This window comes from Urocitellus parryii, chromosome 10 (assembly GCF_045843805.1).
Source record: "Urocitellus parryii isolate mUroPar1 chromosome 10, mUroPar1.hap1, whole genome shotgun sequence".
Lineage (NCBI taxonomy): Eukaryota > Metazoa > Chordata > Mammalia > Rodentia > Sciuridae > Urocitellus > Urocitellus parryii.
In genome coordinates this window covers 114,767,193-114,794,728 of record NC_135540.1, presented here as the reverse complement: position 1 = coordinate 114,794,728, position 27,536 = coordinate 114,767,193, and the positions used below count along the sequence as shown (strand labels likewise).

The 27,536-nt window shown below is 38.1% G+C and overlaps 1 protein-coding gene and 1 non-coding gene across 3 annotated transcripts in view; both read right to left on the bottom strand.

Moving 5' to 3' along the window:
* Smim14 (small integral membrane protein 14) overlaps nt 1–20,369 on the bottom strand; it is a 67,769-nt gene extending 47,400 nt beyond the window's left edge. The window contains exons 1-2 of one of the 2 annotated variants that reach the window (XM_026387257.2): nt 20,041–20,369; nt 13,157–13,196 (exon numbers count right to left, since the gene is read on the bottom strand). The gene's annotated coding sequence lies outside the window, so the exon portion shown is untranslated. The remainder of the gene's footprint in view (nt 1–13,156; nt 13,197–20,040) is intronic. The other variant, XM_026387255.2, reaches the window with a different exon arrangement.
* On the bottom strand, nt 876–1,000 carry LOC113181985 (small nucleolar RNA SNORA31). The gene has a single exon (XR_003300655.1). It is a non-coding gene; the product is annotated as a small nucleolar RNA SNORA31 (small nucleolar RNA).
* Nucleotides 20,370–27,536: the final 7,167 nt, after the last annotated feature.

Here is a 27,536-nt window from a genome sequence, read left to right as displayed (position 1 = left end):
TAGCCCTGGGTTCAATCCTCAGCATGACATAAAAAATTAATTAATGATATTGTATCCACCTACAACTAAAAAATAAATTTATCTTAAAAAAATAAAAAGCCAAAAATAGAGCTGGACACAGTGGTGCACACCTGTAATCCCAGCGGCTAGGGAGGCTGAGGCAGGATAAAGTCGACCTCAGCAATTTAGCAAGGCCCTAAGCAACTTAATGAGACTCTGTCTCAAAATTAAAAATAAAAAGGGGCTGGGGATGTGGCTCAGTGGTTAAGTGCCCTGGGCTAAATTTTACTAATTCCTAGGGGTAACAAATATGCTCAAAATATAAAATGTGATCTTCAAGATCATAAAAATAATTTTCAAAAGGGTTCGCTATTTTTGTAACACAGCAATGCAAAATTGTAAATATTTCAAAAGTGCTTTTAAAATAAAATGCTTGAGAGAATCAGTCATGAATTTTTAAAGCATAAAATCCAACCACAAACTAAATTAACTTAAAATAGTTCTCATATTAATTTGGACTGGAACTACCATTATCTGATTTTTACCTAAAATGGCCTTATTTCTTCTTCTTTTACTAATGGCTAGCAACTTTTCCATATTTAATAAATTTAACAGGCAAAACAAAATTTTTAAAGAATACAACAGGATTAACAAAGTCTTGATCATGAGATCTACATAAAACAAAATCCTGAAGACTACTAAAAATCAAGGGCTAATGAGCAGAAGGGTAAATAAATCTCTTAAATGTGAAGAGAACAGTTAAAAACAGCCGGTAGTGTCTCTCCTTGCCCCTCTTCCCAGTACTGGGGATTAAACCCAGGGGCACTTTACCCCTGAGCCGCCACCAGACTTTTTTGCTTTCTTTCTTTTTCTACAGATGTGTTCCCCAATTCAATCTGGACTGTTACAAAGACAGAAAGCACAGGGATTATTTTCTTTTGCATCCTAGTGCAAACCAAAAGAACACAGCAAATTGTTCAAGGTCTATCAGCGGATGCTGACCACCAGACCTTTTCATTTTTAGACAGAGTCTCACTTAATTGCCCAAACTGGCTTCCAACTTTTGATTCTCCTGCCTCAGTATCCAAAACCTCTGGGATTACAGGCATGCACCACCATGCCCAGCTCCACTAAATTTTTTTTTAAATAGGTAAAGCCTAAGGGAAAAGATAATTCCCAAAGGAGTCAATACAGCTAATTTAAAAATTAGAGAAATGAGGGGGAAAAATTAGATAAATGGGCTGGGGATGTAGCTCGGTGAAAGAGTGCATGTACAAAAGGTTCTGGGTTTAATTCTCCCAACAGTGTGAAAAAATACCTTAGTTGCATCATTAATTAAATGCAATTAATATAAATTTTAACCTAAAAACAAAAAATTCAATAGAAGTTTAGTCATATATTATTAATCCTATAATGAACTATTACAACTTTCAACCCTCTGGGATGCAATTTGGCAATAGGTATCAAGAACTAAAAACATTCAGATCAGCCAGGCATTGTGGTATACACTACTTGGGAGTCTGAGACAAGACAATTACTTGAACACACAAGTTCTAAGTTAGCCTGCATAATATAGCATACTCATTTTAAAAATAAAACAAGAGCTAGGGGAGGTGGCATGCACCTGTAATCCAGCCACTCAGGAGGCTAAAACAGGAGGACAATAATTTCAAGGCCAATCTTGGCAACTTATTGAGACCTTGTCTCAAAATAAAATTAGAGCTGGAGATGTAATTTAACAGTAGAGTGCTTGCTCAGCATGTGTGAGACCTTGGATTCAAGTGGTAGTATTAGGAAAAAAAAATATGTGGACCAACTATGAAAACTGAACCATTGACTTTATAATACATTCTGTGTGATGCAGGCTTGATAGCATGTGCCCACAGTTCAGCTACTCCAGAGGTTGAAATAAGAGGATCACTTGAGTGCAGAAGTTCAAAACCAGCCTTGGTAACATACATAGAGAGACCTTGACACAAGAAAAAAACTGTATTTTTGTTTGTTTGATTAAAGTATACCGGTTTCAGAGTGAGAAAAAAAACAACACTGTAGTAAAAGAAAAAGGTTTATGTATTTAGTGAACAAACATAATTAAGCAGAATATAAAATGGCACCTATAAAGACAGTACTTTAAAAAAGAGGGCTCATTAAAAACAACATAGAACTGGATATAGTAGTACACACCTGTAATCCCAGTGGCTCAGGAGGCTGAGGCAGGCAGATCACAAATTCAAAGCCAGCCTCAGCAACATAGCGAGGCACTAAGCAACTCAGTGAGACCCTGACTCTAAATAAAACATAAAAAAGGGCTGGGGATGTGGCTCAGTAGTTAAGCACCCCTGAGTTTAAAAAAAAAAAACATAGTAGGAAACTCTGGGTTGAGCAACTGGAAAATTTATGGGAACTTTGGGTTAGAACATTAGTTCCAGATGATATTAGGAAAACCCTTTTAAAGTGATATAAAGAAAGATTACTGACATTTTATTTATCTTGAATTAGTAATAACAGGCAATTGTTATTCAACATTATCCATTGATTTCCAGAATCTTCTTGGAATTACCCATCCTGTAGTTGTACCAAAAGTCCCAAAAGTCTACATTTTTTTTTTCTTTTTTTGGTACTGGGGATTTAACCCAGGGGCTATTTAGCAGTGAACTAAATCACTAGGATTACAGGCCTGTGTCCCCACGCCCATCTAGAGGCTAATAAATTTTGATTTGAGGCAGAATCCTGTGCAGCAGGCATTTTTATTTTTTTATCCAAACACTCACTACCTTTAATATTTTATGATTTTGAGTCTTTGACTTCTGTTGCTTAGACTCCATTGTGGTAATAGATATAGACTGAACTTAAGACTTGGAAAGTTTTTTCTTTCTTTTCCTTTTTAAATAAATCCTCCATGATACTGACCATCAAAACATGGAATAGTAAAATATGACAAATGGTGTAATCTGACTATCAGTTTATCCTCTCTACATTTCCAGTTAATCCCTTACTTTAAGAAAAAGAGCTGGAGGTATACTTCAGTGGTAGAGTGATTGCTCAGCATACACAAGGCCTTGGGTTCAATCCCTAGCATCAAGTAAATAATAAATAAAAGTTTTTAAAAAACAGTCAGTTCTAAGGATCCACAATTACTGCAAGTTGGGTTTTTGCCTTAATTTTTTCTTAAGCTGTACTACAAAAATATGTATCCTTATTTAACCCCTCTCTAATCACTAATTCCCTTTTCCTCTTCAATAGAGGGTAGTTCTCTGCTCCTTCTTACAAGAAAAACATTTACTAATTTCCTTTCCCCTCATAAAAAGGGTGTTAGAAATCCACCACGCAGCATGTGAAATTCTTGTGGTTAAAAAGTATTTAGAATTACTATGTACCCAGAATTTAAACTTGGAAAAAGATTATTCTACCTTAAAATGATTACACTAGGGCTGGGGTTGTGGCTCAGTGGTAGAGTGCTCGCCTAGCATGTGCAAGGCCCTGGGTTCGATACTCAACACCACATAAAAATAAATAAATAAAATATTGTGTCCAACTAAAAAATAATATAAAAAATGATTATACTAGTTACTATTGTGGTGATCAGATAATGACTTTTTTCTTGGTTTCCTAATTTTCTATACATTTTACATTTTGAATCAAATTATACATTTATATATGGGTACAAATGTTTATATATAAATGCAATTTACCCACATGTAAACAAAAACTATTACCCAAAACAAAAATCAAATGCTGATGTGGAAATTCCCACACAATAGTGAAATAGTGATGTTTATTTATAGATAGTTCTAAATTCTAAACCTTAAAAATTTAATACTTTAAAATAATTATGTAACTAGCTGACTATGGCCAATGTGCCTAGGAGCAGAAATAGAAGACTTTACTGTGTATACATTTCTGTATCTTCTGTAGCCAGGAATGTCCCATGCCTGTAGTCTCAGCTATGAGGAGGAAAAAGGATCTCTTCAGTCCAGGAATTTGGGATTAAGGAATCCTAGTCAACATAACAAGATCTCAGCTCTTAAGGAAAAAAAAAAGGAGGGGGCATTTGTTTCTTCTGAATTTATACCATATGAATATTTGTTTCTTCTGAATTTATACCATATGAATATTTCAATTATTCAAAGAGTTTTAAGTTTTTATTTTTTAGTGCTGTGGACTGAATCCAAGGACTTACTTCTACCCATAAGCTACAACCCTAGTCCTTAACTTTTATACACATACATATATGTGTGTATGTATATATCTGTAGATGCACACAGTACCTCTGTTTTATTTATTTCATGGTGGTGTTGAGCATCAAACCTAGTGCCCCACACATGCTAGGAAAGTGCTCTAACACTGAGCTACAACTCCAGCCCTAGTCCTTAACTTTTTAAGAGTAACTTTCTTCCCTCTTCTAAACCCATTGGCTTTAAGAACAAATAACTATACATCTATTTTCTCTTGAAATGAATATGCTAAATTATCTGGACCCTCTATCTAACCCTTTATCATTACCAAATTTGCTGGTTAGAGTTAATAGCTAATAGAGTAGTACTCCTTATTTGCATACCTGAAACTGAGGATGGTATCAAACCCTATATACACTATGTTTTTTCTGATATGTACATATTTCTGATAAAGTTTAATTTAGAAATTAGGCACAACACTAATAACTAATAATAGCACAACAAGATATAATAACAATGTACAATAGCTGAGCACAGTGGTGCATGCCTATAATCCCAGCAACTCGTGAGGCTGCGGCAGGTATATTGTAAATTCCAGGTCAGCCTCAGCAATTTAGCAAGGCCTTAAGCAACTCTGTGAGACCCTGTCTCAAAAAGTAAAAAGGGGATGGGGATGTGGCTTTAGTGGTTAAGCACCCCTGGGTTCAATCCCTAGTACCAAAAAATCAAAACGAAAATCAACATACTAATGGGCTGGGAATGTGGCTCAGGCGGTAGCGCGCTCGTCTAGCATGCGTGCGGCCCGGGTTCGATCCTCAGCACCACATACCAACAAAGATGTTGTGTCCGCCGAGAACTAAAAAATAAATATTAAAAATTCTCTCTCTCTCTCTCCTCTCTCACTCTCTCTTTAAAAAAAAAAAGAAAATCAACATACTATTAATAAAAGTTATACAAATGTAGTTTTTCCCTCAAAATACATTAATAAGTTTTCTTTTATGAGCTATTGTACCATAATATTTTTTTGCACTTTGAGATGTCAAAAGTAAACTAACACACAGTTCTTTGTCCGTCACAATTTCATAGATAGAAAACTCCTTCTTACCATAGATCCCAGCAACCTCTGCATATACCTTTTTTTTCCCTTTCCTTATTAAGTGGAGAAATTACATTTTTTTCATTTTAAGGTAACACTGTGGCTTCTCTTTGGCACTTTCAAATGGCCACCACCAGACTCTTGCACTTTGGGGGTGTTATTAAATAAAAGTTTCTTGAACACATTCTGAGAGACCATCTGACACCCCAGATGATAACCAAGTGACTGACAGGCAGCATATACAGTATGGACGAATGCATTAGGACAAAGAAATGATTCACTTCCTGGGTGGGACAGAGCAGAAAAGGATGAGATTTCATCATCATTCTCAGTATGAAACACAATATATAACTTATCATTTACTTATGTAATTTTCCACTTAATGTTTTCAGGACTTCGTTATCTACAGGATAGGGGGAACTGCTATATATAATAAAAGGTATTCTACTTCTGTAATTACCAAATTTGCTGGTTAGAGTTAATAGTTAATACAGTACAGAATGAACTAAATCCCAATATCAATGAAGAAATTATAAAGTATATAAACAGACCCTAAAATTGACACTTCTAAAGCCAATTTTGTTCTTTTGAAGGGGTGGGGGATACCAGGAATTGAACTCAGGGGTGCTTAACCACTGAGCCACATCCCAACCCTTTTTTAAAAAATATATCTTTTAAGTTGTTGATGAACCTTTATTTTATTCATTTATTTATATGTGGTACTGAGAATTGAACCCAGGGCCACACACGTTAGGCAAGCACTCTACCACTCAGCCACAACCCCAGCCCACATCCAGCCTCTACCAGTGAGGTACAATACCAGCCCATATTCACAACTCACTAAATTGCTGAGGCTGCTTTTGAACTTGTGATCCTCCTACCTCAGCCTCTGTAGTTGCTAGGATTACAGGCGTGCACCACCATACCCAGCCTAAAGGTTTTTTTAATCTAAATCTGAACTAATCATTTATTGCAAAATGAGTTTTTAAAAATTTACCTTTATCCTCCCTACTCACTCTCTTGTGGAAGCCTTAATAATTAAGAGTACCAAATTAGAAATGGTGTTTAGTTCAGCTATTGAGCACTTAATAATTAAGAGTACCAAAATAAGAATGGGGTTTAGCTCAGCTATAGAGCACTTAGCATGCATGAGGCACTGGGTTCAATCACCGGCACTGGAAAAACAGAGAATTACTGAAAGAATAGTTATGTACTACCAACTATTAATGCAGGTATAGTATTTTCTTAGTTTTGTGGGCTTTATGTGGTACTGGGGATCAAACCCAGGGCCTGGCACATGCGGGACACTTGCTCTACCACTGAGCTCCATTCCGCAGTCTTTGAATTAGTTCTAAAATAAAAGCCTGGGGCAGTGGCAAATGTTTACAATACCAGTAACTTGTCTGTAACCCAGCAACTTGGAAGGGTGAGACAAGGGGATTTCAAGTTCGAGACCAGCCTTGGCAATTTAGTGAGACCCCGTCTCAAAAAATTAAAAAAAGGCCATGGGTGTAGTTCAGTGGTAAAGAACTCCTGGATTCAAACCTCAATACTAAACACACACAAAAAACAAAACACACATGTAAGTCAGAACAAAAAAGAGAAGGCCTAGACTAGTTTTGTTTTAGATCTTTTCCCAAAGTATAGCCAGAATCAAAGACATTTGGATGCTTATCATTGCTGGAACAGCAAGCAGGAAAAAGGTGATGGATGAAGCAGTGGTGTAATAAAATATTATAACCCACTATATAGAATGCAATCCTTTTTTCTAATTTTTATTTTATATAAAAAATTGGGGGGCTGGGGTTATGGCTCAGCGGTGGAGTGCTTGCCTCGCACATGCAAAGACCTAGGTTCACTTCTCAGCACCACATAAAAGTAAATAAATAAAATAAAGGTATTGTGACAAACTACAACTAAAAAATAAATAAAATTTTTACTTCCATATAAAATATGAATGAAAAATATTTCAATAAATCATCCTAGGAAAACTCACTAGCAAAAAAAAAAAAGATTGTAGTAATTTTTTTGTGTATGTGTGGTGCTGGAAATCAATATTAGTGTCTCACACATGCTAGGTAAGTGCTCTATCACTGCACTACATCCCAGCTGTAGAGATAATTTAAGTGAATATTTATGCGACCTTTGGAAAAGGACTTTCTAAAGATATATACAACAAAACAAGCTCAAAAAAATTATAAAGCAATTAGAAAAAAAAATTTTACTAATATTCAGACATTTAAGAAAACTTTTTAGTTATGGATGGACACAATACCTTTATTTTATTTATTTTTATGTGATACTGAGGATTGAACCCAGTGCCTCTACCACTGAGGTACAACACCAGCCCATATTCACACATTTTAAAAAATATTTATTTATTTATTTTTTTAGGTGTAGATGGACACAACACAATGCCTTTATTTTTATATGGTGCTGAGGATCGAACTTAGGTCTCGCTCGTGCTAGGCAAGCACTCTACCGCTGAGCCACAATCCCAGCCCCAGATATTTTAATAATATACAGATTCTTAAAAATATGAAGGAGCCATATATAATTGCATTTGAGATTATAAACTATAATAAGTTTTCTGACAATATGAATCCAAAAGTTTAAAAATGTTCACATCCCCTGAATAATTCTATTACTATATCAAGAAAAATAATCTGAAATATGAAATTTTACATACAAAGGTAGATTATCATAGCTTTAAAAAGTGAAAAACAATTAAATGTCTCAAAGGGAATGTTTAAATTATGACACATACTAGGGATGAGAGGGGAAGGCAGGGAATTAGCAAGGATGGTGGAATGTGATGGACATCATTATCCAAAGTACATGCATGAAGACATAAATTGGGTGTCAACCTACTTTATATACAGAGATATGAAAAAATTACACATATATGTGTAATAAGAATTGTAATGCAAAAAAAAGTACATGTATAAAGATATCAATTGGTGTGAACACACTTTATATACAGAGATATGGAAAATTGTGCTCTATATGTATAATAAGAATTATAATGCATTCTCTGCTGTGTATTTAAAAAAATAAAATCAATTAAATAAAATAAATTATGACACATAAATCATTATGTAGCCAAATGTTTCATTTTCTTTCTTAATAACATGAGGAAATTAACACAAAAAGTATTTTTTTTTTTAAAGAGAGAGTGAGAGAGGAGAGAGAGAGAGAGAGAGAGAGAGAGAGAGAGAGAGAGAGAGAATTTTTAGTATTTTTATTTTTTAGTTCTCAGCGGACACAACATCTTTGTTGGTATGTGGTGCTGAGGATCGAACCCGGGCCGCACGCATGCCAGGCGAGCGCGCTACCGCTGAGCCACATCTCCAGCCCACAAAAAGTATATTTAAAAGGTATAAAAATAAACAGCACATGCACACATTTTAAAAGGTACAGGAAAACACTCAAGAATGGAAAAGTTGGAAAAAATAAAACTTGAACATCATATCTCTGGGTAGCAGGATTTTACTTCTTCCTTTGTACATTTACTACAGAGTTACATCCCAAGGAGCCTCACTTTTTTTTTTTTTTATATATAGGGCCTCAATAAATTGCCAGACAGGCCTCAAACTTTCCATTTCTTCTTTCAGCCTCCAGAGTAGATGGGATTACATTTATGTGCCACACTATCATCTCAACTGGTTTTAAATGTTTTTATGTAGATGCCAAACAATCTCCTCCATTTCCCTCACACCCTACAAGGCTCTTCCTGTGAAATAACAAAGGCTAACTCAAGGTCAGAAAATTAACATTTAATATATATTAAGTAGGTGATTTATGATGGAATCGCTTTTTCACATAGCCAGCTGAATCTTTACAATGAAGAAGAATGATATAAAAAAATTTTTCAACCCACAGCAAGAGAAGTAACAAATTAGAATGCATGCAATTTTTTTGTTTTGTGGTACTTGGGATTATGGGAAAGGGGGATTTTATTTTTGGAAAAATAGGGTTGGAGGCTTAGCTCAGTGGTGCTTACCTACCATGCACAAGGCTCTGAGTTCCATTACCAGAACCTCAAAACAAAACAGAAAACAGAACTCAGAAAAAGTATTCTAATGCATTTTTATAAAAAATAAAATAAAGCACCAATTTTACTGAATAAAGTTCCAGTTTTAAAACTAATAGTGAAACATTTTAGAAACTATTAGAATAGCCACCAGCATGTTCAGGAAAACTATATTTGAGTTTACTCTATTCTTTTTTTTTTTAAGTACTGGGGACCAAACCCAGGGCCTCACATACCAGGCAAGCATTCCACCACTAAGATTTACCTCTATCCTACTTTCTTTTTTTCTTTTTTCAGTACTGGGGATTGAGCCCAGGGATTCTCTACCACAGAGCTACATCCCCAGCCCTTATTATGTTTTATTTTGAGACACTAAGTTTGTCTTAAGTTACTGAGGCTAGCCTCGAACTTGCAATACTCCTGCCTCAGTCTACCAAGTAGCTAGAATTACAGGTATGTGCCACCATGACCAGTTACTTTATTTTTTATCAGAGACTGGGCTGAAACAAATATAGCCATGCCTTAATAGTTTTTTATTAGAATGTAGCTTTACTAGCTGGGGAGTGATATTGGTCAAATTACATTGTTATATTGACTCATTATGTACAAACATAAGGCACCAATAAAAATGGAGAATGAGAAAAAATGATATCTCAATAAGTTAAAAAAAAGGAATGTAGCTTTACTAGTTACTTTCACATATAAACAAAAACCCTTCTGATAACATCAAAACAGGAAAATTATCCATTTTAAAAATGAGGAAAACTGGGGCTGGGGATGTGGCTCAAGCGGTAGCGCGCTCTTCTGGCATGGGTGCGGCCCGGGTTCGATCCTCAGCACCACATACAAAAGATGTTGTGTCTGCCGAAAACTAAAATGTAAATAAAATATTTTTTTAAAAAATTAGGAAAACAAGGCATGGTGGCATGTGCCTATAATCCCAGCAGCTCAGAAGGCTGAGGCAAATTCGAAGCCATCCTCAGCAACTTAGTGAGACCATGTCTCAAAAAATAAAAGGGCTGGGGATATGGCTTAGCAGTCAAGCACCCCTGGGTTCCATCCCCAATACAGGGAAAAAAAAAAAAGAGAGAGAGAGAAAAACAGGCACAGTGGCACATCAACAAAGAAGGATGAGACAGGGGAATCAAATGTTAGATGCCAGCCTCAGAACTGAACAAGGCCCTGAGCAATTTAATGAAATTCTAAAATAAAACATTAAAAAAGGGGTGGGAATGTAGCTCATTATTAAAGCACCCCTGGATTCAATCCCCCCCAAAATATAAATAAACATGAGGAAAACTTTTTCAGATAAGGTAGCAATTTGACCAGGATTACATACATAATGTGACAAAGTTTGGACAGGAAGTCACAGTTAAATTCCCAATTAGATCTTATTCCATATCTGCCAGTTATGACCAGCCATAGACTGCATAGCTTATAAAAACAGAAACTTATTTCTCACAATCTGGGAAGCTGGAATGTCCCAAATCAAAAAGTGTACTCAGTGCCTGGGGGAGGGGGGGCACTTTTTTCTGTGTCTTTATAAGGTGAAAGGAATCAATAGCCCTCAAGGGCTTTGTTTGTTTGTTTTGGTACCAAGGACTGAATCAGGGGTACTCTACCACTAAGCCACATTCCCAGTCCTTTTTTTTATTTTGAGACAGGGTCTTGCTAAGTTGTTCAAGACCTCACGAAGTTGCTAAGGCTGGCCTTAAAACTCACAGTCTTCTGGGCCACTGGAATTACAAGTGTGTGCCACCATGTAAGGCATCTAGGGCGGATTTTATAAGAGAATTTGTCCTATTCATGAAGAGCCCTCATGAGCAAATCATCCCCAAAGGCTCCTACTAATAAATGAATAATCAACCTCTCTGTAACTTTATCTATAAAAGAGAAATGATAGCTAAAACTATTTATTTTAAAAGGTTACATAAAGACTAGGTCTAGGGTTGTAGCTCTGTGGCAGAGTGCTTGTCTAGATACTGGGTTCAATCCTTAGCACCACATAAAAAAATAAACAAATAAAATAAAGGCACGTGTCCATGTTTAAAAATAAATTTTTTTTAAAGACCAAGAATTTGTAAGGTTGCTTTATAAGTGAAAAAGTAATGGGCCAATTCGAATCTAAAGTACCTTTAACACTCAGGCCTATACTGGAATGTTTTGTGTTCCCCTGGGACCATAGCTATCATTCTTCTACATAAAAGGGAAGAAAGGCACCTTGTATTCTGAAGCTCAGTTCTTCACCTACTAATTTGTCTTTTCCTGGCTGTAATTTACTCATGTATGATACCAAAGATTTTTTCTACCTGGTCAAGATCCAGGGGTAAAATTTATCACAAATGAGCTGAGCATAATGGCACACGTCTATAATTCCAGCTACTCAGAAAAGGCTGAGACATGAGGATCATAAGTGAGGCCCTGGGTCTTTTCAGGCAACACAAAAAATAATATAGGGATGTATTTAAAATATATGAGAACTGGGTATGGTGGCACATGCTGGTAATCCCAGGTACTTGGGAGGCTGAGGTAGGAGGATTAAGATTTCAAAGCCTGCCTGGGCAACAAAACTCCATCTCAAAATAAATATCTGAGGTTGGCTGCCATTGTAGATCATGATACAGTGCTTGCTGAGCATGCACAAGACCCTGGGTCCAATCCCCATCTGGGAGTGGGAGGATATATGGTTGTGTGCACATATATATGTGCACCATAAATACTACACCATGTGTATCTAAGAGACTTGGACTTTGGTGTCTCTGGGGGTCCTGGCACCAAAGGACAATCATAAATTCATGTTTTAACAGACTGTTGTATTGAGCATAGTGGCACACAACAGTAATCCCAGTGACTCAGGAGGCAGGAGGATCAAACATCAGAGGCCAGCCAGCTTTAGCAATTTAGTGAAGCCGTAAGTGACATAGCTAGACCCTGTCTCAAAATATAAAAGGATGGGATATGTAGGTCAGGGGTAAAACACCCCTAGATTCAATCTCCAGTACAAAGAAACAAACAACAACAAAACAGAATTATGTTGTAAGACAAAACACAACAGCCAAAAGACTGACTTCTAATTCTCATGTGTACCACTGAAGATGATAATTGCATCCCTAACTTGATGTGGAGTACCTTTATTAGGTGTTAAATTTTGAAATCTTTGCACTTATAATACTTGTCAATAAGTGCAGGCAAGCATAAACTAGCTTTATTTTGTACTTTTACAAAGCTGATACACTTGTGCTTTGACCTAAATTTAAAAAAAGGAAAAAAGGGAAGTGAAAATTCAATATGAAAATAAGCAACGAGAAGGAAACTTTCTCCAAAATAAAAATAGTAAAATTTAAAATGTCACTAAATATATGTATAGGCTCTACTATGCACTTAAAAAATTGTTTTAGCTTAGAAAACATACTTTCCTAAGATAATTATTTTAAATCAATACATATTTCAAGTTAAAATTTTCAAATACCATTTCCCCCACCCCACCCCCCAAAAAAAATAGAAAAGTAAGTTACTTTCCTCAGAGACACCTTCTACTTTCATATATTTTCTAGGCATACCTGAGTACATGTACACTGTTTATAGCTGTTGAATTATGATTAAAATCCTTTGTTTCAAATCATTAAGGTGTCTTTAATATGGCATATATTAAAATTAGACTATGTAATTCTTCAGAGCTTTGATTAAATATTTAAAGCAATGGACCATCACAGTATTATAACAGTAATAAAACCATCATATCCAACTTTAACTGAGCTCCAAGCCAGTTTATTCAAAATATCTTATAGTATACAGTCAGTTAAAAATCAGGTTTAGGGGACTGAGGTTGTGGCTCAATGGTAGAGTGCTCACCTGGCACATATGAGGCACTGGGTTCAATCCTCAGCACTACCTAAAAATAAATAAAGAGATTGTGTCCACCTACAATCAAAAATTTATTTAAAAAAAAAAATCATGTTTAGGCCAGGCATGGTGTTACATGCCTGTAATCCCAGCTATTTGGGAGGCCAAAGACAGGAGGATTGCAAGTTTGAGGCTAGCCTACAAAAATTAGTGAGATGACCCCCCCCCCTCTTTTTTGGTACTGGGGACTGAACCCACTGAGATACATCCCCAACCCATTTATTGAGACAGGGTCTCATTAAGTTACTTAGGGCCTCACAAAATTGCTATGGCTGACCTTGGGATCCTCCTATCTTAGCCTCCTGAGTCACTGGGATTACAGGTGTACCCCACTGTACCCACCTATAAGACCCTGCCTTAAAATAAAAAAATTAAAAGGGCAGGGAATATATAGCTCAGTGGTAGAGTGCCCCTGGGTTTAAGATCTAGTACTTCAAGAAAAAAATCATATTTAGGGTCCTGGGTTTAATCTCTAGCACCATAAAAATCATGTTCAGAAAGTCTCTAAAGGACAAGCTGAGAAGCTCACTGTATTAAACAAACAAGAGTATATAAGAATATGTGGGTAGGGGCTGGGATTGTCTCCCATATGTGAGGCACTTGGTTCGATTCTCAGCACCGCATATAAATAAATAAAATAAATGTCTATCAACAACTACAAAAAAAAACCTTTAAAAAAATATGTGGGTATATACCCTTTACATCAATTTTATTTTTCTTGCAGCATTGAGAATGGAACCCAGGGCCTCATAATGTTAGGTAATCACTCTATCACCAAGTTTCATCCTCAGCCCCCACTGGAATTTAAAAAAAAAAAAAAGACAAGGAAATACATATACAGAAAGTACTTCTAAGATGATTATGCATTCATTGTTGGTTTTATACATTACTTCTTTTACAACTTTTCAATTCTACAAGTAGGTAAAGTGATAGGAGAGAGCCCGGCTGTTTATAGAAGTCTAAGGTGGCTAAGTTAGGCTAGAGCTCTGGTAAAGGACTAAGTCTCCACAGAAATAGACTTAGCCAGTTTAAAAGACTATAAAGGAAAACTATAAAACCACCAGTACTGGGGCTGGGGATGTGGCTCAAGCGGTAGCACGCTCGCCTGGCATGCGTGCGGCCCGGGTTCGATCCTCAGCACCACATACAAACAAAGATATTGTGTCCGCCAATTTAACTAAAAATTAAATATTAAAAAAAATTCTCTCTCTCTCTCTCTCTTTAAAAAAAAACAAAACCACCAGTACTTCTCTGGGTTGAAGTCTCCCCCCAAATCAATGTAACAATCAAATTTAACATTATTTTCACTCATTTGGAAAGAAGTCTTACATTAAGAACTCTCTGTAGTTTATGATCATCCAAAAGCAGTCCAAAAAGTAAAAATCAATAAAGAAAGAACTCAAATGACTTACCAAGAGGTAGAAGGTGATAAGTGATGTGGAACAAGGGGAAGTACTGGGGATCAAACCCAGGGACTTACACATGCAAGACAAGTGCTCTATATATATAATATATAATATACATATATAATGCTCTACATATATAATATATATACATATATAATCCATTTATATATGTATATACATATATAAATGGATATAAATGGAAGACAAGTGCTCTACATATATAATATATAATATACATATATAGTGCTCTACATATATATTATATATATATATATAATCCATTTAATTGGATGTTTAGATAAGTATCTGTCACTGAGTTACACCAGGATCATCTTGAATTTACAATCCTCCTGCCTCAGGCTCCTGGGTTTTTTTGTTGTTGTTTTTTTTTTTTTTTGGTGATGGTAGGGGACGTGGGGATTGAACCTAGGGGTACTTTACCACTGAGCTACATCTCCAGTCTTTTTTATTTATTTATGATTTTGGTACCTGAGATTGAACCCAGTGGTGCTTAACCACTAAATCACATTCCCAGCCCTTTTTTAAATTCTGAGACAGGGTTTCACTAAGTTGCTTAGGGTCTCACTAAATTGCTGTAGCTGGCCTCGAACTTTTGTTCCAATCACCTCAGCCTCCCAAATTGCTGGGATTACAGGCATGTGCCACCACATCAGGCTCTTATTTTTTGAGACAGGGTCTTACTAAGTTTCTTAGTGCCTTATTAAGTTGCCAGGCAGACCTCAAACTTAAGACCCTTCTGTCTCAGCCTCCTGAGTCACTGGGATTACAGGCATGGGCCATCATGGCAAGCCCAGCAAGAAGAGTTTCTTTTTTTTGGTGGGGGTGGGGGTGGGGGGACCAGGGATTGAACTCAGGGACACTCAACCCCTGAGCCACATCCCAGCCCTATTTTGTATTTTACTTAGAGACAGGGTCTCATTAAGTTAGTTAGCACCTAGCTGTTGCTGAGGCTGGCTCTGAATTTGCAATTCTCCTGTCTCAGACTCTAAACCACTGGGATTACAGACCTGCACCACCGCACCCAGCAAGTAGAATGGTTTCTGATGTGGGGAATGCAATGTAATATACATGGAAGGAAAAAATACTCTGAATTTATTTTTAGCTCAGTAGACTCTCAGAACTCAATACAAAAAAAGCAAGACAACTGGGAGTCTTTCTATGTTTTTTTTTTTTTTTTTTTTTTGACACAGTGTCTCACAATATTGCTCAGTCTGGCCTTGAATTTCTAAACTCAAGAAATCCTCCCACTTCAGTTTCCCCAGTAGCATAGAGTGTTTCTGAAGGCCATTTCCCAACTAAGCAACTTCAGGCTAAACCAAACAACAACAACCACAAAAAAAACAAACAAAAAAACATGGAGCCTTAAAGACAGGATCAGAAATGAAACAGAGAATATATCCTGTCCTTTAACAAAACATGGCCTATCTTAACCAAAGTACTGTGTACAGTTCCAAATGCTGTAGTTCAGAAGCAGTAGGGTACAATGATAAAGATCACAGATTGAGGTTCAAATCCAAGCTTGTACCACTTACTATGTCTGAACTTCATTTGTAAATGGGAATAGGAATTCCTCTTCTGTGTTGCTTTGCAGTTGAACAAAAAATACATGAGAGTAATTTTTAGCTTAGTAACTGATAGTGTTAAAAAAAAAAAAAAAGGAGGGGGGGCTGGGATGTAGCTTAGTTGGTGGTATGCTTGCCTTGCATGCACAATTGCATGCACAAGTCCCTGGGTTCAATCCCCAGCACCATCAAAAAAAATAAAAATAAAAATAAAAAAACTTATCATTACTACTATAAAGCTAAAAGTAATCTCCCAGAAAATATTAAAATATTAAGAGATATTTGCAAACTTTAATGTATATTACAGTCACCTGAGGAGCCTGTAGAAGCATTTCTCCAGGGGTTAATTTCATTGGTTTGAAATATGATGAGAGTGTTCTCTTGCCCAGATATCAAGAGTTATTGAAGGCTTGGGATGTAGGTCAGTGGTAGAGTGCTTGCCTGGCATGCCTGAGACACTAGGTTCAATCCTCAGAACTGCATTAAAGAATTATTGAAGAGGGGCTGGGGCTCAGAGGTAGCATACTTGCCTGGCATGTGTGAGGCACTGGGTTGGTTTCTCAGCACTGCATATAAAAAAAATAATAATAAAGGTCTATCAACAACTAAAAAATAAATTTAAAAACTATTGAAGAGAATTCAGGCACTATCCCATAAAAACAGGCTAAAAGTAGATTCTTTCATAGAAAGGACTGGCCTAAAGCAAGAATTAAAGAACAGACAAGGCCCTCATTCTCAAAGAACTAATCTCCAATGGAGACAGACAATTTTAAAGGGGGGAATTCAGGATAGTGAAGTGTTGTTATAAATAACAAAGGAAAGACAGGGTAATCTCCTTGAATAGCCAACATCTGAACTGCCACCTGAATGGCACCACGGAATCAGCAAAAGCAAGATCTCAAAGAATTATGAAACCACAGGGCATGGCACTTGCAAAGGCCCTGAAGCAAGATCTAGCTTGGCAAGTTCCAAAAACAGCAATGCTGAAGAGAACAGAAACTAAAAGACACATAGGTGGCCAGACTCCAAAGCACTGAACTAGGCAGAAGGTTACAAAGAAAGAAAGAAAGGCAATGCCAAAATATCTAGTACCTGGCAAGTTCTATATGGAGTTTGCTTTTTATTCTGAATTGGAATAGGACACTTTCCACAAGAAGGTGATACAATGAGTTTCAAGGATCTCTTAGGCTATGATAACAGGAATATATAAGCCCAAATGAAAGGAGGGAGACCAGAAGGTTATTCAAGAGGATCAGGTGAGAGATGGTGACAGTGTCGCAAAGTGGTGGCAGCAGAGGTGGGAAGAAGTGAATACATATTGAATGCTATAATTTAAGGCAAATCAAGGTGAAAGAATTAAGTCACATAACAAGTAGTAAGCACCTGGAACTAATTATTCAAGGAATAAAAATGAGGGATAGGGATGTGAATCAATGGTAGAGCCCTTGCCTAGTATTCATAAAGCCCTGGGCCCACTCCCCAATACTACAAAGAAAAAAGAGAAAGAATGAAAATAGACATTTACAGGTTTTAGCTAAGTTTATGAGAAATCCATCCCAAGTAGGTTATTAGCAGATTTAGGACACTTCATGGTATTTATCCTTTGAAGCTGAGGTGAAGAGAACATTACCTTCCAGAGGAGGTTATTTTGGTGCCAATGTTGAAAACTAGACTAAATGGGCACAGCCCTCAGATCCAATGTCAATAAACACATTAAGCATGTTGTATAAAGTAAAATCTTCCAGGACATTCCTACTAAGGTCCTGAACAGTTGATTAGAATTTGGAATACAGTATAACTGAACTTAACCTCAATGAAACCATTAAATAAACACTTTTTAAACTTCCATACTGTCAACTCAGGCCTGTGCCTGATTTCCCAAGAGTTAAGCTAAGCTTTACTTTGTCACACATAATGAAGATTAATTTCTTAAATCTTAAATAGCATCATAGAGATTTGGGAGGTATTCTTTTTTTTTTTTTTTTTTTTTTTTTTTTTTGCGGGGGAGAGGAGGTGGTGAGACAAATTTTTAAAACCACTTTAATAATTAGTTTTTCCAACACAGAAAATATTCCCTGAAAGTTAAGGTCCAAAGTTTAAATCTGCAAAAAATTTTATTACTCAAAAAAAGTACACGTATGTGAAAAAGCAAGTTGCAGAAAAGCAAATATGGTATGATACCATACTTTTCTGGCGACATACTGATCATTCTTTTTTGGTACCAGAAATCAAACCCAGGGACACCTAACTAACCACTGACCCACATCCCCAACCCTTTTTGAAATAGGGCCCCACTACTCCCTAAATTGCTGAGGTTGGCCTCAAACTTGTGATCCTCAGCCTCCCCAGTCACTGGGGTTACAGGCATGCAACACCACACCTCTCTGATTATTTCTTTTTGCTTATCTGCTCTTATCAATACTGTCTCCAAGTATAACAAAGCATTTTGTTTAAGCAAAAATATTCAGTCCTAGGTTAGCATACAAGGTCAAAAGCTAAAAAAAAGAGAAAACAGTTTTCTTCATTCAACATCCGCATGATTCTAAATCACAGGATGAAAGGTCCAAAGAAGTTCATGTTCCACCACAAGGACATTCTCTTCAAAGAAGAAACAAACTCCTAAGAGAACTCATCCTGGATTTGAGAGGGGGCAATTGATTACGGTTTTGTTGGTCTTTCTTGCTGTTTACCACAGAAACAACTCCACTAGTGAGTTATCTGAGAGGATAATGTTCATTTTTTGGAATCGCGTTAGGACGCAAAGGTGGTTTGGTTTTCTGATGTCTTTATCACCAAGGGAAGCAGGCTTCGAGCAGGCTACACTAAAGGAATCTGCGTAAGCAGTCACCTGAAGTGGGAACACAAGCGTTCTGTTATCTTCCCTGGATAGTGAGAACGCCTCCTTAAGGGTCTCAAGACTAAAATACCTGGAAGGTTTTCTGCTTTCCAAGTTGCTGTATGTAACAGTTTGACAAAACAACACAAAAATTGGAAGGTCCTTTCCACAAATGTAGATATTACATGAGTGGAGTTCATCCCAATCGTATGATGCAGAACGAAAAAAAAATTATATTAGTAAAGCCACGTCCTTGATTTTGCTAACCGGGGCAAGTGAAAACAGCCTGACTCTACGGCTAACAAATGCCATCTTGGCTAAAATCCTAACATGTTAAACAGCCACTCACTCTGGCGAACTTTGGCTTTAAACAGCAACACGGGACTTCACGGTATTCGTTCCAATGCTGGGCGCTACCTCTTTACCGTCTGCCCTGGTCCCACTTACTAAGCGAATATAAAATGGGAATCCTTAAAATTCGCAACCGAACAGGGGTCAAAAAGCTCTCGCTTCCAGGATGGCAGATTTCCTGTATCCTCAATCACAACAAAGGACGCATCCTAGTGACTTCACCATATCCAGAAAGGGCTGAAGACGGGTAAACGAGATAGTGCGGATTTCAGGGTGGCTGAGTTTTTCCCTTCCAGCTACGAGACTCTGCTTTTTACTCCATTATATGCCTCCACCCGTGTGGACTGTCTGGCCCTAAAAATAAAACCACCCGTGGCTCGCGTTCACTTTCTCGCCCAGCCCCGACTCGGGCTTCCTGCAGAGAAAGCCGAACAGCAAGCGGTCTGCCTGGTTCCTCTCCGGGGCACGGACGCTCCGCAGTAGCGGGCTTCTCCGGTGCAGAACCGCCAGTCTGGCGGCCGGGAAAGCACAGACCCAGAAACAGCCCCTCTGTGCCGCAGCCACCGCAGTCCCCAAGAGCTTGAGGAGTCCCCAGGAAAAACCGGGGTGAGGGGAAGGTGGGCCGGCAAAGGGCGGTGGGAGAGGGGAGACACTCACCCGCCCAGACAACAACCGACGGGGCGGGGAGGGTGGGGGCCGGGACCTAGTCTCGGCAGAAAGACCGCCTGGGGCTTCCGGAACGTTGCGGCTGCTCCGGACGCCGCTGCCGCTGGTGCTCCTGGCTGCTGGCGTCCTCCCCCTCCTGTGTTTGGATTCGATTGACCACGTCACTCTTAGCCACGAGACCCGGATCTGCCGGCTCCCGCGGACGACGGCGCAACAGATTGCAGCGCCTCGAGACCCCAGAGGCCCCGCCCGCCGAACATGCGCCCGCCCCGTGCCTGTCCAAGGCGTCGGTGGGAGGCTGTGAGGGCTCGAGCCGCTTCGGGCGCTCACGTCACGCCAAGCGTGGGGGCGCGAAGCGCGGGGATGTGGTTCCGGTCGGAAGGGTGGGGCTGAGGACTATGAAGGAAGCAGGGTGAGGCCACCCGTCTGTTGATTTATCTCGCGGAGCCCGTTTTCTTTGGTAGACTTTGTCTTCTCGCAAGGCTCTCTTTGCTGAGCTAGAGGCCCTCCGTGACCATAGTCTTTAGAATACCGAGGTAGAGGTAGAAGTAAGCACAATTTGATGTCAGCTGAAACCCGGTACAGCTGTAGAGAGGGTGGTGTATTGGTAACAAGCCCAGGTGAAAATTGGAGCTTGAGGATTAAAGAAGTATGTGACTCCCTTTACCCTCTGGAACACTTTTGTACCAGAAAACCAAAGGGGATATTAAAAGGACTATGTGACCAAAGATGAGCTGCTCGTTAGGAGGTGGAGGGGAACCCTCTTGTTAGGCACCAACCCAAGCTTCTGTTGCTTTGGTTTTAGGGAAATGGAATAAGGATGCTGTTTGTGGATTAAGAAATTCTTTTTTTCTTTTTCTTTTTCTTTAGCTAGGAGCTGTGAAGCACGCCGGTCATCCCAGGTACTTGGTGAGACTGAGGAGGGAGGATTGCAAATTGGAGACCAGCCTGGGCAATTTCGGAAGACCCTGTCTCTAAAAGGGAAGGGCGGGACTTGGTGGCGCTCGCCTGTAATCCCTGCTACTCGGGAGGCTGAAGCAGGAAGATCGCGAGTTCAATGCCAGCCTCAACAGATTAGCGAGGCACTTAGCAACTCAGTGAGACCCTGCCTCTAAATAAAATTTTTAAAAGGGGGGAAGGGGCGGTTGGGGATGTAACTCAGTGGTAGAGCATTCCTGGGTTCAGTCCCCAGTCTCTCAAATAAAAACTAAATTTTATTTTGTAGACTTAATTGGTGCTTCCTACTTTCCCATTCTAGCCTCAGTTTAATCGCTAAAGGAGGAAAGTTGGCAAAATTTAGGACTATGCTTTTGTTTTCTTAGGTCCGTGAATTGATGAACTTTAATTAACTGTAACCAGTACCGGGCACGGTGGTGCGTGTCTGTTTGTAGTCCCAGCTACTTGGGAGGCTAAGGCACGAAAATCGCTTGAGCCTGGGAGTTTGAGGCCATCTGGGCAACAAGTGTGAGTCCCAAAGATTTTACAGAAGTACCTCTTGCCCTGTCCTATAGGAGAGGTGAAAGCTATAGTTGTCTTTCTTGTTCTGACTTGGTAATCTTTTCACCTACCCAGCTTCTCCCTCAATTTCGTTAATTACTCCTCTACAAGCTGAATCACTTTAAGCAAATTACTATATCTGCAAGAATTTTTTTGTTTTATTTTGTAATAAAGTAGATATTGAACACAGGTAAAGGTTCCTAGAAAACTAAAGATTTCTGGTAAAACTCCAAGAGTTTCCTTAGTTAATTGTTATTAGGAGTTGGTACAAAATAAGCTTCTTACCGGTGCTGTGGCGCAGGCCTGTGGTTTGGGAGGCTGAGGCAGGAGGATCCAGAGGTCAAAGCCAGCATCAGCAATGGCTAGGCCCTTAGCAACTCAGTGAGACCCTGTCTATAAAAAAGAAGTAGTAGTACAAAAGAGCACTTAGCATGTACGTCAGTGGTTAAGTGCCCCTGAGTTCAATCCCCTGTACCCAAAAAAAGCCCTTCTTGGCCCTTAACTGCAATCCTGACCTCTACTTATTCAAATTCAGACATTTTTGAAGTGGAATCTATTGCCTTTATGAAGTTCATGAGCTGACACTGTAGCAGAAGGTCTCTAATTTGTGGAACTCTGTAAACAAAGTTTTGTGTGCTTGGGTACATCCATGTGCACATGTGATTGAAATCACAGCTATTTTTAAGAGTTTTGAACAAAATTAAAATGTACTAGAATTTTGTGCTGCACAGAATTCTTTATAAAGTACGCTGCAAGAAAATCAAAAGGGTGGGATTCTGTGACTGGCCACCAGTGATTCTTAGCTCTCAGGATTGAGTCTTCTCTAGTCATTTGTGTCAAGGTTACTTTAACCAAGAGAGTACAACAGGAAGATAACATGGCTTCTGAAGCTGTCATAAAGGCACTGATAACAGCTTTCTATCTCATTCTTTTGGATAGCTTGCTCTGGGGGAAGCCAGTCATCTTGCCATTCTATTCAAACAGCCCACAAAAACTCTACTTTGGAGAGGAACAAAAGTTTTTAGCAAAATAGGGCACCGACTTGCCAGGCATATGAGTGTACTCTCTTCACAGATCCTGCAACCTTAATTATGCATTTGGATGATTCCTTCCCTGCCCAGTGTTTTACCACAATCTCATGAAAGCTACAAAGGGCAACCTCTGACCCACAGACTCTGTGCTATAGCATCTTGTGTGGGGTTTTGCTTTGATCTTTAAGTTCAGTCTTTATAAACTTTAAACAATGGATGAGCTAAAGATTCAATATGTAAAGTAACTTAATGATAATTCCTACCACAGTACCTGAAGCATAAAGATAGAATAAATATTTGTTGATTGGGCTTAGAGAATTAAAAGAAACATTAATTATAAATGGAACAAATCAGTATTTACTGATAAAGAAGTAATATACTATATGAAGGGCTCATAACAAATCAATAAGGTTGATATTAACGCCTCCAAACATGTAGATATAAAATATGAATTGTTAATACACAAAAAGGAAATACAAATGAGTAATATTTGAAATTTTTCAATATCAGTAATTTAAAAATGTAAATTAAAGCAAGGTTTCTTTTTTTGACTACCATATTAAGGAAATAGTTTTAAAAAGGGGTATCTCATATTAGTCTCTGTTCGCATTGCTGATAGAAATGTAAATTGGCACATATCTTTTTGGAATCCAATTTTTGGCAATATTTCAAGTTCCATAAAAATACATTCATTGGGCTGGGGATGTGGCTCAAGCGGTAGCGCGCTCGCCTGGCATGCGTGTGGCCCGGGTTCGATCCTCAGCGCCACATACCAACAAAGATGTTGTGTCTGCCGAGAACTAAAAAATAAATATTAAAAATTATCTCTCTCTCTCTCTCTCTTTCTCTCCTCTCTCACTCTCTCTTTAAAAAAAAATACATTCATTGATCCAATTTCACTATTAGGAATTTATCCTAATGAAATAATCTTAAAAGAGAGTAATATAGCATAAAGATACTAATTTTCATTTATATAATTGGAGAAATACAGAAATAAACAACATGTAAAATGATAATGGGAAGGATAAATGTTACATTGTGTCTTAGGAACTAAAAATCTTGGTGATATATAGTCATAGTTTGGAGAACATATTCCCAAAAACATTTATGAATACATAAAGCATGCATATTGACAAACTTTTCTTCTTCTAAAGCAAAAATTGACATTACATTGGTCATTCTTGAAGGGAGTAAAAGAGTTCCTTATGACTTTTTTTTTTTTTTTTTTTTTTTTTTGGTATTGGGGATTGAACCCAGGGACCACTGGGCCACATCCCCAGCTCATTTTTATTTTTTATTTTGAGACAGGGTCTTGCTAAGTTGCTAAGGCTGGCTTTGAACTTGTAATCCTCCTACTTCAGTTTTCTGAGCTGCTTGGCTTACAGGCATGCACCACTGTATCCTATGACTTTTTTAAAAATATTTTTTTAGTTGTTGATGGACCTTTATTTATATGCAGTGCTGAGATCAAACCCAGTGCCTCACACATGCTAGGCAAGTGCTCTACCACTAAGTTACAACCCCAGCCCTCCTGTGACTTTTTGACCTTTTTTTTATATGGTTTGAATTTTTTCACATCCATATATTTTTTTAAAATAAAAAAGTCATTTATTTATTGTACTGGGATTGAACTCAGTACCTCATGCATGCTAGGCAAGTGTTCTGCCACTAAGCAGAACACTCCCACCTTTTTTTTTTTTTTTTTTTTTTTTTAATTTTGTTTTGAGATAGGGTCTGGCTAAATTGCCCAGGCTGGTCTTGAACTCGCAAACATCATAAATAACTGGAATTACAGGCATGTACCACCACACCTGTGTTTTTGTTTGGTTGGTTGGTTGGGGTTTTTTTTTGGGGGGGGGGCAGGGGTTTGGTTGGTGTTTTTTTTTTAATTTTTTTTTATTTTAAAAAAATGGTTGTATTAGTCTGGTCAGATTTCCATAGAAGAATATCACAAGGGGCTGGGGGTATAGTTCAGTGGTAGAGCACTTGCCTAGCATGTGTGAGGCCTGGGTTCGATCCTCAGCAGCACATTAAAAAAACTAAATAAACAAACATTGTGTCCATCTACAACTAAGAATATTAAAAAAAAAAAAAAAACATATATCACAGGGTTGGGGTTGTGGCTCAGTGGTAGATGCTCGCCTAGCATGTGCAAGGCCCTGGGTTTTATCCTCAGCACCACATAAAAATAAATAAATAAAATAAAGGTATTGTGCCCAACTACAACTAAAAAATAAATATTAAAAAAAAAATATCACCGGGAGGCACTAAGCAACTCAGTGAGACCCTGTCTCTAAATAAAATACAAAGTAGGGCTGGGGATGTGGCTCAGTAGTCAAGTGCTCTTGGGTTCAATCCCTGATACCCGCCCCCCCAAGAAAAATCACAGTATAGGGGCTGGGGATGTGGCTCAAGCGGTAGCGCGCTTGCCTGGCATGCGTGCAGCCTGGGTTCGATCTCAGCACCACATACAAACAAAGATGTTGTGTCTGCTGAAAACTAAAAAATAAATATTAAAAAAAAATTCTCTCTCTCACTCTCTCTTTAAAAAAGAAAAAGAAAAGAAAAATCACAGTATAGCAGGGGCCTAGATAACTCCACCCACCACCACACATGCACAAGCCTGTATAGATGCAATGCATATTCATAGCAGCTACATAACAATTTTCAGTTCAAGCAATCAAAAGAGACTTCTGGAGTTTCTTGATCACAACTCCAATTTAGGAGAGAGAAGCCAGAGAGCCCATCTTAGTCCATTCCAGGTCCAACTGACTACAGCTAGAGGGGAATATGTTTGAGCAAACTTGGAGAAGGAAGGACTGGCAAGCTCATTTGAAGCAGTGGAAGGGTAAAAAGAAAAAAAAGAGGTATCTAGCACAGTTATCTGCAATCATGTTTTTTTGTTTGTTTTATATCTTTTGGGGTGTTGGGGATTGAACTCAGAACCTGTGCGTGTTCATCAAGTGCTGTGCCGCTGAGCTATATCCCCATCCCTGTAACTAATATTTTGATAATAACATCAAAATTTTGAACCAGACCCATTGTAAAAAGAAGGCATGTTTCATTTCCTACTCTAATCTTCCATTTTAAAAAAATTTTTTTTTAGTTGTAGATGGGCACAATACCTTTATTTGTTTTTATGTGGTGCTGAGGATTGAACCCAGTGCTTCACACATGCTAGGCAAGTGCTCTATCACTGAGCTACAATTCCAGCCCCACAATCTTCCATTTTAAGGCCAAAGAGACATGGGATGGGGTTGTGACTCAGCAGTAGAGTGCTTGCCTAGCATGTGTGAGGCCCTGGGTTCAATCCTCAGCACCACATAAAAGTAAATAAATATATTGTGTCCAACTACAACTAAAAAAATAAATATTAAAAAAATAAGGACAAAGAGAAAAAGGTTCATTTGGAATAAGTGTAGTTTTACTTAATGATTATGTATGTATACACCCATGTAATTACTATCCGTAACAAGAAATAAAACATTTCCAAAGGACACTTTTATTCCCCTTCAATAATTGGAAAAATGCCTTTTGGCTGGGAATGTAGTTCATCCGTACAGCCCTTGCCATGTGCTGGATCCCCAGGACCACAACACACACACACACACACACACACACACACACACACACACACACACACAGGAACACTAGCTTCTCTATAGTTTACCTATAATATCAAAGCCTTGTAGGTAGTAAGGAACCAAGGTAGATTCCTGCTTGTCCTCATGGATTTCCATTTGTTCTTGTTCTCCATTCATGTCTGTCTTTTCTTTCCAGCTGTCTGCCACACTAACATCAGGCCCTGAACCAGATATTGAAACAAAACCATACATAAACTATTTAACTAGCTCCAATAATTGTGTAATGTCAAATTTCTATAATAAAACTTATCTCATTCATAGTGCTACTGTTTCTTTGATCAAATCCTAACTACAGCATTACAAATTTTATAATCCTTTAAAACTCTTCCTACCAATAAATGTTCAAGGATATTATTAATGGAGAATCAAAGCAGTGTTCATCCCTAGTTCAAAACTGTTTGGAAGTTATTTCATCTAGTCATCTGTTAGTGTGTTCTTGTTTTTTGCAATATTTAGATTTTCCCTATGTTCAGTTTGGGTATATGAGATAAACACAAGACTGGATGAAATAACCTGGATGAAACTTTCAGGTCTATTGAATATAGTAAGTCAATGTATAATACTGGTTAGACTTGCTAATGAGCACTTTAAAGTGATTGAATTGATTTAAGTGATACAAATTTTAAGTGATACAAATTAAAATACAGTTAAGGGACTGGGGTTTTGGCTTAGCAGTAGAGCACTCACCTAGCACATCTGAGGCCTTGGGTTCGATCTTCAGCACCATATTAAAATAAAGGTATTGTGTCCAATTACAACTAAAAAATAAATATTAAAAAAAAAAATACAAGGGCTGGGGATGTGGCTCAAGTGGTAGTGCGCTTGCCTGGGATGCGTGCGGCCCAGGTTCGATTCTCAGCACCACATACAAAGATGTTGTGTCCACCAAAAACTAAAAATAAATAAATAAATATTAAAAAAAAATACAGTTAAGGGCCAGGGTTGTGGCTCAGTGGTAGATTGCATGCCTAGCATGCGAGAGGTACTGGATTCGGTCCCTGGAACCACATAAAAAATAATAATAAAGGTATTATGTCCATCTACAACTAAAAAAAAAAATAAGTTTAGAATTTATGATCATACAGGGCAGGGGATGGTGCTGGGGATCAAACCAGGTTTTTGCACATGCTAAGAAAATACTTAACTCTTCCACTGAGATAACCCCTCACCCGCTAGAATGTATTTTTTTTTTAAACTGTATACTATGTAGGAGTCTCCCTTACTTGAATGTATTATTGGTATACATATAATGTTAGAATGGAAATCTTTCCCCATCAAGTAAATTTGTGTGTGTGTGTGTGTGTGAGAGAGAGAG